Source organism: Lathamus discolor, chromosome 1 (genome assembly GCF_037157495.1).
Source record: "Lathamus discolor isolate bLatDis1 chromosome 1, bLatDis1.hap1, whole genome shotgun sequence".
Taxonomy (NCBI): Eukaryota; Metazoa; Chordata; class Aves; order Psittaciformes; family Psittacidae; genus Lathamus; species Lathamus discolor.
The window spans coordinates 111,985,485-111,999,661 of record NC_088884.1 but is presented as its reverse complement, the minus strand read 5'-3'; positions in this window follow the sequence as shown (position 1 = coordinate 111,999,661).

Below are 14,177 nucleotides of genomic sequence, written 5' to 3'. Positions count from 1 at the left end.
CAGGGACGCGGACAACTGCCGCCGGGACCGCCGCCGCCGAGCGGCGCGCACGGGCCGCGGCGCAGCGCAGGGCAGCGCGGGGGGCCGGCGCGGCGGGGCGCTGCGGACGGCGGCCGCCCGGTGCGGGGCTGCCGGCGGGGGCGTGGCCGCGTCGCGCCGCAGAGGGGAAGGGGGGTGCGGGAGCAGCGGGCGGACGCGCCGCGCCGCGCCGCCCGCTTCGCCCCTTCCTCACTCCTGCATCACTCCTCCTGCCTCCCCGCTCCGCCCGCAAAGTTTGTGCCCCGGTAAGTTTCCCCCGCCTCGTCCGGCCCGGAGCGGCTCCCGCAGCAGGAGGTCGGTGCGCAGGCGAGCGCACGGCCACGCAGCGTTTGCGTAGCCCCAACAGCCACCACCCCCCCCCCCCGCCGCCGCTGTTATTATTACCTTTGCAGGCGCGTTGCAGGTTTGGGGCATACTTAGATGAAACGGAGCCAGGTGAACCGTGGATGTTTGCAAGCGTCTCAGGCATCACTGGAAGCACTTCCCGAGTCTTTCCCCTGAGGATGTTTGTGCCAGTAACCAGGAGGCCGCAGCACCTGTACATGCAGGCCACATGGACCCTGCACCCAAGCACCCACCGTTCAACCAATTCTCTCAACAAGCTGCTGACATACCGGTATTGCATGCAAACTCAGCAGTTCTTAAAGAATTTCATCAACTGAGAGTATAAAAAAATCCCCAACCAAACCCACCTGCCTTCCCTGGAGTCCTTGCCAGCACAGAAAAGGGCCTGTATTCACTGAATAAATTATGAATCTCAAGTTCTCCATCCAGTTCCTCTTAGTACCTCCAGAGCGAGCGCTGGCACTCACAAGAGACCTTACTGCAGCCAGCGCAGGCACTAAGCAGTTAAGAATGGGGTATCTCTGCCAGGGAAATCATTTTAGCCATTTATAAATTACAGGAAAAGAAGGGGAAATCATACTGTTTTATTGGCTTTATATGTTAAGGAAATGAAGGCTTTACTCACAGATTGAAGTTTCACTCCTGAATTCAAGCTCGGGGTGCTCAACGCTAGGGAATTACCCACAGTAAGGTGCTGCAGGGACTGTCTCCCGGGAGTGGTAAGGAGAAGTGGATTTCAGCAGTGGGGTTTGGCTACAACCAGCAGCCTCGTGGTTACTGCTGTCACAACTGGTACAGAAGAGGGACAGTTACGGTCCAGTGGCTAGCTAGCAGATCTCTGAGAAGTCTCACCACTGGCACATTATGGACTGGTATGCTTTATTTGGAACCAGTGCCATTTATCCAACTAATAATCTGGCTCTAACCACTCGACATGCATTTTAAAATCTCCCAAAGCATGTATTTACATAATAAAGCATAACCTCCCAACTAGCTAGCATTGTCCCTTGTGACAGTTCTGCTGCCTTTTTCAAAGTCTTTTCTGTTTTGATACATTTTAAGATGAACTTATGGGGGAAAATACAAATGAGGGGAAAATGTTTTGCTAATGTCACAAAGTGACAAAAAACAAGCGCTTTTCCTGTTGAGGTTCATCCCCTACCACTTTTATCCCAAATTAGTTGTCAAAAACCACACATGATGCTCCAAATACTAAGGATGTTTTTCAAACAGACTTCTCCTGAACTCCAAACTTCCTTTAATCACAACCCAGGTCTCACTTAAGCAATCCTTTCTCAGTTCATTTATTACTCTTGAAGGGGTTACATTTTTAATAACCTAAAAGAGGAAAAGGGGAAAATGCTGATAATCTTTTCTCATGCATGAAGAAGGCCATTTCATGTACTTTTTAATTGTCATGTGAATTAAATTGCAGCACTATATATAACCTTTCTGCTCTGGCCTGGAAACACTTTTCTGGTGTTGGGGAAGAAGTGTGGAATCCAGTTCAGGTGGGTTTTCTCTGAAACCTTTTGCTCAGTAGAGGTTTTCCTTGTTTGTCCTCAGATATGAATCTGTTTTATCCTGCAGTCTGCCCTAAGCCTGGGAGCCAAGGAGGACTGGAAGAGTGGAAAATGTACAGGTGTTTATCGGTAAGGCAGCCAACCTTCCAGCTACAACTTACCTTTGACGAGTCTTAAGAATGCAGTTCCAGATTGTCCTTTTCACCATAATCCATGCTTTGATGGGAGGGGTGGAGAGTTAAAAATCACAGGCTTTGTTTTTCATCCAGAAATCATTCCTATTTTGCTTTTATCAGGAATCCAGAGAGAGCAGTATGTTGCAACATTGTCACCATGGGAGCTGCCTTGCCTTTATAAATACTAAGGTTGTTCTGAAAGAAAGTTGCAAAAAAAAGAGGAAACAAACTTAAAATACACTTTCTGTTCTTGTTTGTTATGTTACTGACTCTACTGTGTATCTGCAACTCGGCTGTTGTAGACCTACCCTGATCCATCAGTATTACATGCATCCACCAGAATTAGAAAAAGGAGGTGAAGTAAGCCCTTGGGGAATGCAGCAGTTCATTACAGACTGCTAGCTGGGTCTCTTTTTCTAATATTATTACTCTTTTCCTTCTGTAAGCTGTTTTTCCAGGGCTCCTAAAGTCCATGGAGCCACTGTCAGGGCCAGACTCTTGCTCAGCTGCTGCATTTGGGTTCCCTTCCCCTGGGGCCAAGAGCTCTGAAATGTCCCTGACTGCAGGCCCTGCAGCTCTGGCTCTCCCCTGGGTGCTCCCAGCACACACCCTGAGCAGGCTACCCTTGGGGCATGGACCTCTCCTACACAAGCGCTGTGGATGGGGACTGGAAAAGCAGCTGCCTTGGCTCCCCTCTGCTTCCGTCTCACTGGGAGATCGCCCACCTTGCACTGGAAAAGGTAGGCTTTCATTGAGGACCACATTCTTCTATCCACCCCCAGCTCTGCGCTTCACCCCTCAATGAAAATGGAACTGGTGGTTCAGCTGTTTTCTGTCCTTGAGAAGAGACACATTTATGGCACAGTCTTTCTTCTGGTAGCAGTCTTGTGAGCATTCTGAATGTATGGTCCTCCCCTTCTGAGGCAGGGTAAATTGAAGAAGAAACACACAAGTTTCCTCCACATTTCCAAACAAATTTATTTTTCATTTCTTTGGTGCAAGAAACCCATGGAAACCTATGGAAATGTCTTGTACAGCATCCACAACAGTAACAGCACACCTGCATCCCTTTACCTGGAATCCCTCATAGCTCTTTAACATCCTTTGAGCTACAAAGTATTCCATGGACTCTCTGGGACCTGGGCTCCAATCTAACCTGGAAGCTGTCTGTTTGCACTGGCATGATCTCAAACCTGGCCCCTCTGCGCTACAGTTCATCTTTGTGACTTCCAGCAGTGCTAGGCACTCTCCTTCCTTCCTCAGTTGATGACCACCTCTCTTCTGGCGCATATGTACCATCCCTCCTCCTCACAGCTGTGGCCAGGCACCTCCTGAACACCTCCGTCACGCCTGCCCCCACTGCTTTCCACACACACAGCCCACCCCAGTTCCCTGCCAAAGGACACCTTGCTGCTTGCCAGTGACTGTGGAGTTTTTGCATCAGTGAAGGAAAACACCAGGCACAAACTAGGTTTTGTGTGCTGCAAGAAAAGATATCAGAGAAGTGCTGTAACACATAATCTGCCAGCAAAAGTAAGGTTAAAACCATCCACTAGAATGCCTTGCTTATCCAGTGTAACTGAAAACTGCTCTCCTTGCTTTTGTTTGAAAGGAAATGCAGTGATTACCCTCCTATTACAGACACCTACAAATATTTACTAAAATAATGTAGCAGAGCAATTTTTAAAAAAGTTGTCATAGCTTTAATATTCACATTACTTTGAATCTGGTTAGATTCTGCTTCAAGTACAGTTGCTTTCCTGCTGCTTCCTAGGCAGGAGTCCAGGTTGCTGATCTCCAATTATGCCAGCTCCCAGAGGGCTTGATCCGTCACTGATGCAAGTCAGTGTTGCGGCATTGCATTCAGTGGGATGCCGCCAGCTGAGAAACAGCAGTGCCCAGGAAGAAGAAAGCCCGCAGCAATTCTCATACCCTCGATGGCTGGATCCTCAGGGGGCACAATCCAAGAGCTACGAAACCTGGGTCCAAAGAGCTGGCTACTAAAACCACATGGGTTTGTTCAGACCACCTCAGTATCTTCAGATGTCTCTCCTCTGTGAATGATGGCCCACGCATCAGTGCCAGAGTTTCATTTCTTTCCGGTTCTTTTAAAACTGCCCTTTATTGGAAGGGGGCTAGAGTGGCTTTTACCCTGTGAATGCTGTATGAACCTGAACAACGTGCCAGTAATGTCGTGCCAGCAGCTAACAAGGGTGTTCACAATAAGTACTCGCTGGCCAGTGCACAGCAAGAGTGGGCTTGTTCACCTAATCAGCTTCAGGGCTCCTTGGTGCTAAGGGGGTTGTATTCTGGTTTCATCAAACAGCATCACACAAACACTCCTCTAGGGCAGCTACTCGGCAAGTGTATTTGTTCCTTTGGGGCTTGCATGTCCCCCCAAAATGGTAAGAAAGGTCTGTATCACTGCTGCTAGTTCAGGATGACTGACAGCTTGTTTGTAGTTCTTCTTTCAGGCCATATCTTCAGATATGTATTGGTTTGTCAAGTTTCACCTCTTTGGACTAAAAGTTCCCTGCTTGAGACGTATGCGGTCTCTAAAACCGTTGAGCTGATTTCCACGCTTCGTTCTTCACAAGCATGTTTTCTGTGCTAATATCTATTTAAGAACTACTTTTCTAAGGAGCTCTAATGCCTTTGCACTTAGAAGGAAAAGTTTGAAATCTGGCCCTCATGAACATACATGGCTCATTCAGCCAAACTGCACAAACTTCTGAGCTATAACAAGAACCTCTTAGTTCCCATGTAAGAGAATTGACAGCAGTGCAGCAGGGGAAAATTCTCCAAAGTGTCCCTTTTTGGCTGATCTTTGGAAAAGATTCCCTCTGTAAATGCATTCCCTAAACTGGAAATGCAAAGTGGTCTGACAATAGCAAAAGGCAAACATCTGCCACAGAGCATTCAAATCTAGTGATCTCTAGAACAAGTTCAGATGTGTGAATGAGGGGGTATCAACAGTATAGGAAGTTATCCTACAGGAAGTTGTGCTTGCCCCATCCCTGGAAGAGTTCAAATCCAGGTTGGATGGGGCTTTGAGCAACCTGGTGTAGTGGAAGGTGTCCCTGCCTGTGGCAGGGGGATTGGAACTGGATGATTTTTAGGGTCCCTTTCCAATCCAAACCATTCTATGAGCCTATGATTCTACTTATCAGGTTGTCAAAACAAGGATCATCCCAGTTCCAGAGTGTGGAGACAGACTCGCTGGTGTTCAAGAAGCACACAGGTACCACAGAAAGAACTGCTTTCTGGAATATGGATGTGTAGAATTGGGGCAGCTTTGTGAACCAAGAGACGACTGATGCTGGAAAGTGACCACTGACTAAATGAGGACAATCCTGCAGGAAGACTAGTATGCAATCGGACAACAAAGACTCTCATCAGGCACATGTATCAAGCTGGTAAAGTAAGGACTGCACGGGTAAACTCATCTCAGGAATCTCTTAGCTTTTGAGCACTTTAGTTTGTGACCTTTGCAAAGATTCTGGAGGTTTCTACCCCTTTGGCTTGGCTGCTCTCCGAGTTTTGGTACTTGGCAAGAAGGTTTGCCAAGTTAACATGATGTTCAGATGAATGACAGTCATCTTGCACGAGATTTTCATTTCACATCATGTGCGTATCACTGTGATCAAGAACCTCTAGTAGCTTATAGTAATGAAAAATCAAGCTCATACCACTATTGACTGAGCCCTGACTTTGGCCCTGGAATGCCCAGGACAGATACATCAAGCTGTTCCAGGCTTTTTTGGATTGGAAGAGCATCTGAAACCAAAATAGTAACTAAACCCAACTTTTACATCATAAAACAAGAAAAGAAAAAATACCTGCTTCATGTGATTTCTATAGGATGGGAATTTGAGTGAGATTTTTTCCCAGAGAAAAGTCCTTCCTCTATAGTTATAACGTTTGTTGCATAGCTTTGGTCACCTTCTCATTGAAATAGCCAGAAATTCTGTTATCATCACTATTCTCACACTCTTGACAAAAGGCACATGTATATTTTTCCATGCAGTTCTGTAAATGCTTTGCTCCTCTATCTGTTGTCACATTTTCACTATTAAAGATTCAGGCTCATCAGGCTTATGTTTTTCAAATACTTGATTTCACACAATACCATTATTTATGGTTAAGGCCTCATTGGGAAGAGTGACAATCAATCATGACTCAAAAATGTCTTCAGTGCCAGAAGCACTCGTATCCTCCCACAGGCCATCATTCTGACTTGGAATAAGCACCAGCAGGCAGTGAATGGTCATTCCCTTACTGTCCCCTGAGGCCGTGTTAATCAGCCCTCAGCAGTACTGTCAGAAGACATAAAAATGGGACTCTACATGCTGCGCAGTGTAGGACTGACTGATGATCCCAGAGAAGTACTGTTGATCCTCTATCAATGTCGCTAGAACTTGTTTCCTTCTCTGATTTCAGAGGTATCCATGGATGAATAGGGGTGCAGAGGCCAGCTGGCTGCTCCACACATCAGATGGTTTAAAAGATGTCAACCAGCAGCTGGATGTGGACAGCACATTGCGTCATCTAGATGACTGCAACTAAGCACGTCCTTTGTAAGGCAGGACATTCAGCAGCTGGTACTGTCTCACAGAAAAGGTATCTGGTTTAGACAATACCAGTTTCCATCAGTTTATGACTGTTGCCCCAGTTCCCTGACTGATTTTCAGTCTCACCCACTTATAACTGTGGCCCCAGACATTCAAGAAAGAGGATGCTGGGAAAAGAAATGATACCCCCGATGCCGATGCATGGTCAGAAGAATACATTATGAACGGCAACAAGATGTGAGCTACTGGACTCGGGAGGGAAAAGAAAACATTGAAAAGCAAATAAAGAAACAAAAAAAGCTGATGAGAGTAGTGAAAGAAATATGGATAAACTGTATTGTGAGGATTTAGCAGGAAAACCAGGCAGAACAAAACGCAGTAGGCACACAAAGGACATGAGGAAACTTTCTTGTTTCAACAAGATAACTATCCATTCTGACGTGTGCGCAGTCCCGTCCAAATGTGCAGTCGCATAAATGTTTCCAGCAGCGTTCTCCTGCCAGCAAGAGAGTTGTTATTACGGCAGCCAGTGCTGTGCCACCTAGATGAGCCCCCAGAGAAATCCCTCTCACCTCTCACTCACTCACTGGCATGCCAGCCAATTCCCTGCACACCTTACTACGTGCTCTGAATGGCGGCTACATTTCAGTTTGTGCTTCAAACCTTTCTGGGTGTAACTTTACCCCCCTTGAGCAGACACACACCTGCTTTACACCTCATCTGCAGAACAGAAGAAACAAGGCCCTGAGTACAGAGATCTTGTTAAAACATGCTACACGCCAGCCAGCAGATACTATCAAGCAACTGAACAAGGACCGATATACCCTTGGTCTTGAAATTCTGTCTTGTTACCCCTGCTCCACTGGATCTGTTTGATTCCAAGTTGCAAAGTGTTACCCTACGCAGAATGCCAGAAATGCCCATTGTTAATTAATGTTATTGTTTTATTATTCTTGCTACTTAATGGCCCAAGACATTTTAGCTTATAATTGATATCGAGTAACAGGATTATTTCTTTTGTACCTGGACTGTATGTAAGTGTATTATTTATTTTATTTTATTTTATTTTATTTTATTTTATTTTATTTTATTTTATTTTATTTTATTTTATTTATTTTTTAATAAAAGCTATGCAAATACTTTAGGGTAGAGATACCTCAGTGTGCAGAGTTTTCCTTAACACTTCTCAAGCTCATTTAATATTCAGGTCTGCTGTTACACAAAGCAATAAACTGACCAAAAAACAATTGCCCTCATAGATAAAGTGAATATTAAGGCTTTAATCAACAATGCTGTCAAAGTATTTAGAAGAAATTAGTTTATCATGCACAGCAAAGATAGGTTTCTTGAGACTTCTAATGAAAGCTGATATAGCCATTAACTGATTACTGTAAGGTACACTCAATCATTAATACAAAAGTCCTCTTTAATGATTGTTATTTTATGGCCACAGCTTCTTCCTAGGAAGAAGCTAGGAGGTAGGAAGGGGAAAGTATTGCTTCTTGCTTTTGTTTATGCCAGTTCTAATGGGGTTGTGACACTGAAGAACGCTAATTTGAGACTGATACTTATTTCTTGGCCCTGATCACAAGACATGGGTCAGACTTACGAGAGGTCAGCAGAATTTGACATCCTAAGGGCAAAACGATGTTATTCAAGATCCAGGGTAATGGATCAGAGGCTGTGCCAGCCTTCTGCAGCCCTGGGGATTGCTTCGTGGCATATCAAGATGGTGTGACGCTCCCCACCACAGCTCTGCTGAACCAAGTCCTACTATGAGTAAGGCATCTGCATGGAAATGATGATCCTGCTCTTCAGTAGCAAAACCACAGAGAAAGTAAAGATGTATAAGGGCTCTGGTAATTTATTTGCTCTAGCAAACTGCACTCTGTTGTTATTTTGGTGCTGGCTTCTGCTAATAATTGGCACTCAGTTTTTAAAGAATAGACCCCAAAAGAAATCTGTTGGCATCTGGCTCAATCAAAATGGGAAAAGTCATAATAAGGAAACTGTCTTTCAAAAAAAGGGAGGACTGTGTTCTCTGAATGTAGATGTTTTTAATGACTTTGGATTTTGCAGATTGTAGTCATTATAACAGCTATTTATGAGGAAGTGTTATTGTTGTCTTTGTCAACAACAACAGAAAAAGCCTTGAGAACACTGTCTGTCACCTAGGATTAGTATTGCCACAATAAACGTCCTCTCAGTATTTTTGTGGCTGTTTTCACAGCATGGCTAGAGAACCTGAACCCCACTATTACTGCAAATTAAAAATTATTTAATAGTGCTGCCTGTGAAAGGGTGTTGTTTTTACTGTTGCCACAGACCTCAGACACTGATCATTTTGTTTAACAATACATTATTTTCTTTTTGTACTTCTCGACAAATTGCAGGTGTTATCTTATGATTCTTTAAATGTCTGTTATTGTAAAAGCACTAGTATGAGTGAATAAATAGTTGCCGAAAATAGGTATTGATTTTGCATCTTTAAAAGCAGGGTACTGAGAACATCAATAATATGTTTACCTCAAAAATATGGCTGTCTTCATGTACCACTCAATCACACTGCAAGTTTTAGAGCTTTGTATCTCTTTGGAGAGAATTCCTACTATGTATCATTTAAGTCTCATGTAAACTTGTATGTTAAATGGTATTTTAGTCTTGTTTGGAATCAGAAATTAAATGTATCCTTTGGGAATGCTCCTAAATATTTTGACTTTCATGACTGGATCTATTTTGCCTTTCTTTTTGTTAAAGTCAGCTTTTTGTTCCTCCCCTCATCATTCCTTCTCCTGTCTGGAGAATCTCAGCTGCTAAACCCCACCACTGCCAAATCTCCTGCACTGTGGGCAAAAGAGAAAGTTTAATAAAACGGAACACTCAAAACTCCCATTTGTGCCATGCTGCGACTATAAAACAATGGAGTTGCAGCAGACTTATAGAGTATGTAAAAGAAATGGACCTATATGGAATGTACGTTTTCACACAGTAACAGGCGTACCTAAGTTCACACATTTCCTTACCATATGAATTTCATCACTGCATATAATTCTATCTACATTCCTGTGATAAATGTCCTTTTACATTTAGGGATTTTAGGGTTACTCAGCTTTCATTTCTGTTATCAAATCTGTATTTCAAATACCTGTCTGCATCCTTCTTGTTCCAGTGTGATATATGAGTCTACAGATAATACATGCACCCCATGCTCAAAAACACCCATGCTATGCCTCCACAAGTGAGTTCATTGTTCACTTTGGCTGATATTCTTCCTTGACCACTGCATCTCACAGCAATCACTTCAGCACAGTCGGTTCTCCTGACCTTCCTCTGCGTTTGATCTGATTCAACAAACCTATTCATTTTTCCTAACAAAACACTGGAAGTTTCCAAATGATTTCTGCCTCCCAGGGTAGACTTTGAAATGAATATATACATATACACATGTACATTTACATACGTACGATGGCTGTTTGCTTGCACAGTGGTCCTCGGGGAGACCAAACTTGAGCTGTCAGTAGCAACCTGCTTCAGAGTAGAAGTCACAGGCATGTCTCAGTGGCATCTTAAACATTCTTATCTACCTCCCTTCACTCAGATTTGTATGTTAGAAGGTAAAGTCAGATGATATGAGTCCAACTCAGAGTGTCCAAATGATCCATTTGCAATGAGAAGGCTGATGCATCAAATGCTGTAAGACAGAGTGTGCAGGGAAAGGACAGGTTTCCAAAGTGCAATCCAAGACTGATCCAGAAAAGACTCAAAACTCAAACACTGATCAGATTTACAGAAGATTTAATTTAAGAAGCAGTACAATTAGCAAGGGTGGGAAGAAATGAAAAGGGGAAAAGGGGAGAAAAAAGGGGAGATGAAGGGAGAAGAAGGGAGTAATAGTACTACAGTCCTATGTTCATAGCAACTATGCGCAATGGAGCAGTTGTGAATCAAAGTAGTTTTAGTTATTACTGAGTGTGGTTTATGTACGATCTCTTTAACTATAAATAAAATCATAGCTCCTCAATTACCAATCAAGCTAGGTACCTTTGCAAAGGCGACTTCTTCAAGCATCACAGTAAAAACTGGATTTTGGAGAAGGATTTAAAAGGCAGATGCAACTGGGATGGATTAGAGATCCTTATGGGAAGAGAGGAAAACTACTATTGTCATGGGAGGGAAAGGCAGGCATGACTTGACTCATTGGTGTTCCTTCTGTCTGGTGCACACATAAGATCATTCTGTCTGTCCCTGAGGAACAGTCTGTTCTAGTTGTAAGAAAGATCAACTGTATTACCCGTCTCCAGGAACCTCTAGTATGCAAGTCTTACTTTCTTCCTCCCTCAAATGCCTGTTAACATTTCCCTCAAAGTAAATCTTGTCACCAAGAAGAATAGATACGCTAATAGTAATGTACAATTATAGCAATTGCTCTAGCCCAGCCTGTACCCCAGCTCTCCAGTAAGTTTCACAACCCATTCATGTACAACCACAGCGTGTTCTCTACTGACCCTGATGCATTCCTCATAACATTAGGAGGGGGCAAGGCAGTGAAAGAGACAGAGATATATGCTGGTCAGAGAAAGTAGGTGGATTCCAGAAAAAATACCCTGAAGAACTATTTTTCCTATTTCAAGGACTACTTTTTCTCTGCTTTAATTGAACGTTCTCTGTTTACTGTTTATTTTCTCTGTTGGTTTTTAGGCTTTCACGATTAATTAATATATCATTCAACAAAGTCAAGAGTTTTCAGGATTACATTTCCCACACTTGCTTCCCCTTTCTATGCTTCCACTTACTGAACTAAAAAAATACATTTCAAAGTTCATGTTTATTGTTATATTTATGTAATCTCTCTTTCCCCTAAGTAACTTGAATTCCTGAATGTTTCCTCCCTATTTTATGCCATTCTAATTGATTATCCATTATGCCAATAAGGCAATTAACAAGACAAAAATGAGTGGTACTCCAGAGTGAGAAGCTGCCCTAGAGCTTTAAGTCACCTTGATTTAGGGCACTGGAGAAGTCAATGATGTAGTTAAGAAAGTCTCCCAGTCTTCATCAACATCTCCCCAGACCTGTCTTTTTCCTTTCCTTGACATTCCATGCTCTGTCCCTGCCAATACCTGCCACAGGAAAAACAGGACCTTCATAGCTGGCCTTTGCCATGCTTCCAGCAATCTCTGTCAGCCAGATACGGGATACTGAGGGTGGATTTAATTTTTTCTTTTCTTTTTATCCAGTGTAAAGGTGTAAAAGGGCTGAAACTTTCAACTTTTCTGTCCTCGTTAAGGACAATGTATTCAGATCTCTCCAAACAGAAGTGCCTAGTACTGTTCGTGTGTTGTACTAAGGAAAGAGCATTACCACTTGCATTGCTGGAAAGTCTAAACGCATTTAAGTCAAAGGCAACCAAGTTTCTAACATCTTGTGCAGTCCCTGTCTTGGAAGATGAATTGCCATAAAAGGCTGCTCAAAAAGGGATTTCTGGAGATACCTTTTGTACACTGAGTGTATCTTTTAAAAGGGTTTTTTTTAAGTAGAGCCTTGGAATACATGGGGATCTGCATATACACATATGTCTCTAATACCACTTAATTCCTCCAGTGCTTTTTACCCAAAAGGATTTATCTCATAGCCTCTGAAATAGACCCAGCAAGCAGGGAAGTCTGCTGGCTCAATAATAGTGATAAAAGTCAAATATCATAATGCTCCCATTTCATTAGGAAGCTATCTGTCTCCTGGTTGTGGCTGGTTATGACCAGGAAAAAGTGGATACATGGCCTGCTTGATACAGCATAGAAAACATAAGCTATATATTAATGATCTCATTCCTTTTCTCAGAGACAGTTCTCTCTGTTCTAGCTGTACATTGTTTGGTTTGGCAGTAGGAGGAAAGGGAATAGATGATTCAGTTCCTATAATTTGTAAAAAGCATCAACAATTTTAACCTGCATTTTCCCTTCAGTCGTACTCTCATCTCATTTAAAGCTTCTTGTTTGACATTTTCCTCCCCTGACCATGACCATCCTTTAAAACACTCAAGATGAAGTCAGGTACGTCAAATAGAATATGGTATCATCTGTGTACGCTCTAACAGCGTTAACATGCATCAGTGAAGGGAATGGATTAGTTCCCTATTCAATCTAACTCATTTTTGTCCTCAAGTGCCACACACACATGGCAGACTAAGGACAAAAAGGATCAAGTGACATTAATTGCATGGTGTAGGGTACCGTTTAGGCTAGCTGTAGCAGATAATTAGACAGATAAAGATTTTTGTTTAGAAGTTCGTGTGGCGGTAGGGAAATACAGTGTTTCAGCTGGTGTAACTCAGTCTCCCCAGTATCGTTTTGGTGAGGCGGGGGTGACAACTGCAGTGCTTTACCTCAAGAAATACATTGAGAACTGTATTTTGGTAAGACATTCAAAGCTCCTCCTGCGAAGCCCTGTTACTTTTTCCATATACAGAAGCTATATTAGTGTTCAGTCATACTGCTCAAGAAGAAAACAACACATCTGCCTAATCCCACATATTCACTTTGCATTATACCTTGCTTCCCATTTATTATTAACTTTTCTCCCTCTGCATAAATTGATCCTTTTTTTTTTCTTTTTCCTGATTCCAAGCCTCTCACTCACCTTGATTTGCTGCTTGTGCTGGGCCACCTAAACTACGCCATGTGTATTACACCTCAGGGTAGATCATTAATCCCTACCTCTTTGATTTAGCTGCAGTTTCAGTCAGATTCCTGCATCATTTTATCTCCCTCGATTTTTTCTGCCAGTTTGAAACTTAGCTTTGGTTCTGCCTCCTTAAACATTACAAGAAAGTACATTTCTTTTTCTTTGACCTCATTTTCTCACCTGACAACACTTGGCTTTTTTACTGATGTCTCCCAAATTATGTTTTTTCCATTTAGTACTAAGGATAGCATTTCCATGTTTCAGCAAAAGCAGCTATTTGCCTTCCTATCATGTTCAGAGTCATCCTATGCATCTGCCTGTGCAATTCTGAGTTCAGTGCCAAAACAATTTGGGAATTTGTATTAGAGCTAGAAAGCCTTTTCTACTATCTTGATAGCTTAGCTGTATTTACTGTCACAGTATTAATAAGGGCCAGTTGAATCTGCATTCGTCAGTACATTTCTGTGTTCTCTCTTGTGCTCTGAAGCACTGTTAGCCACTGGTTTCTAATCAAACATGTTCATATGCAATGACACATTCATCAAATAGCTGTTAAAATTTCGTTACTATGCAAAAATTCAGATCTCTAACTTCCAGGCTAAATCTACAGTCCAACCATTTTCATATTTAATTCAGTACTAATTTCCTTCACATTTTGCTCATTTAATTTGAGTTCATATTCATACCGTCCTCAGAGTCATGTCCAATACTGTACATTAGCAGTCCTTCCAGCAAAGTTAGAATAATGCATCTTTCTTTTATCAAATACTGCCACCAAAGTGTAATTGTTAATGCTCTTTAGCTTAGATGGTCCACAATTGCTTGTCTCAGTAGTTTTAGCT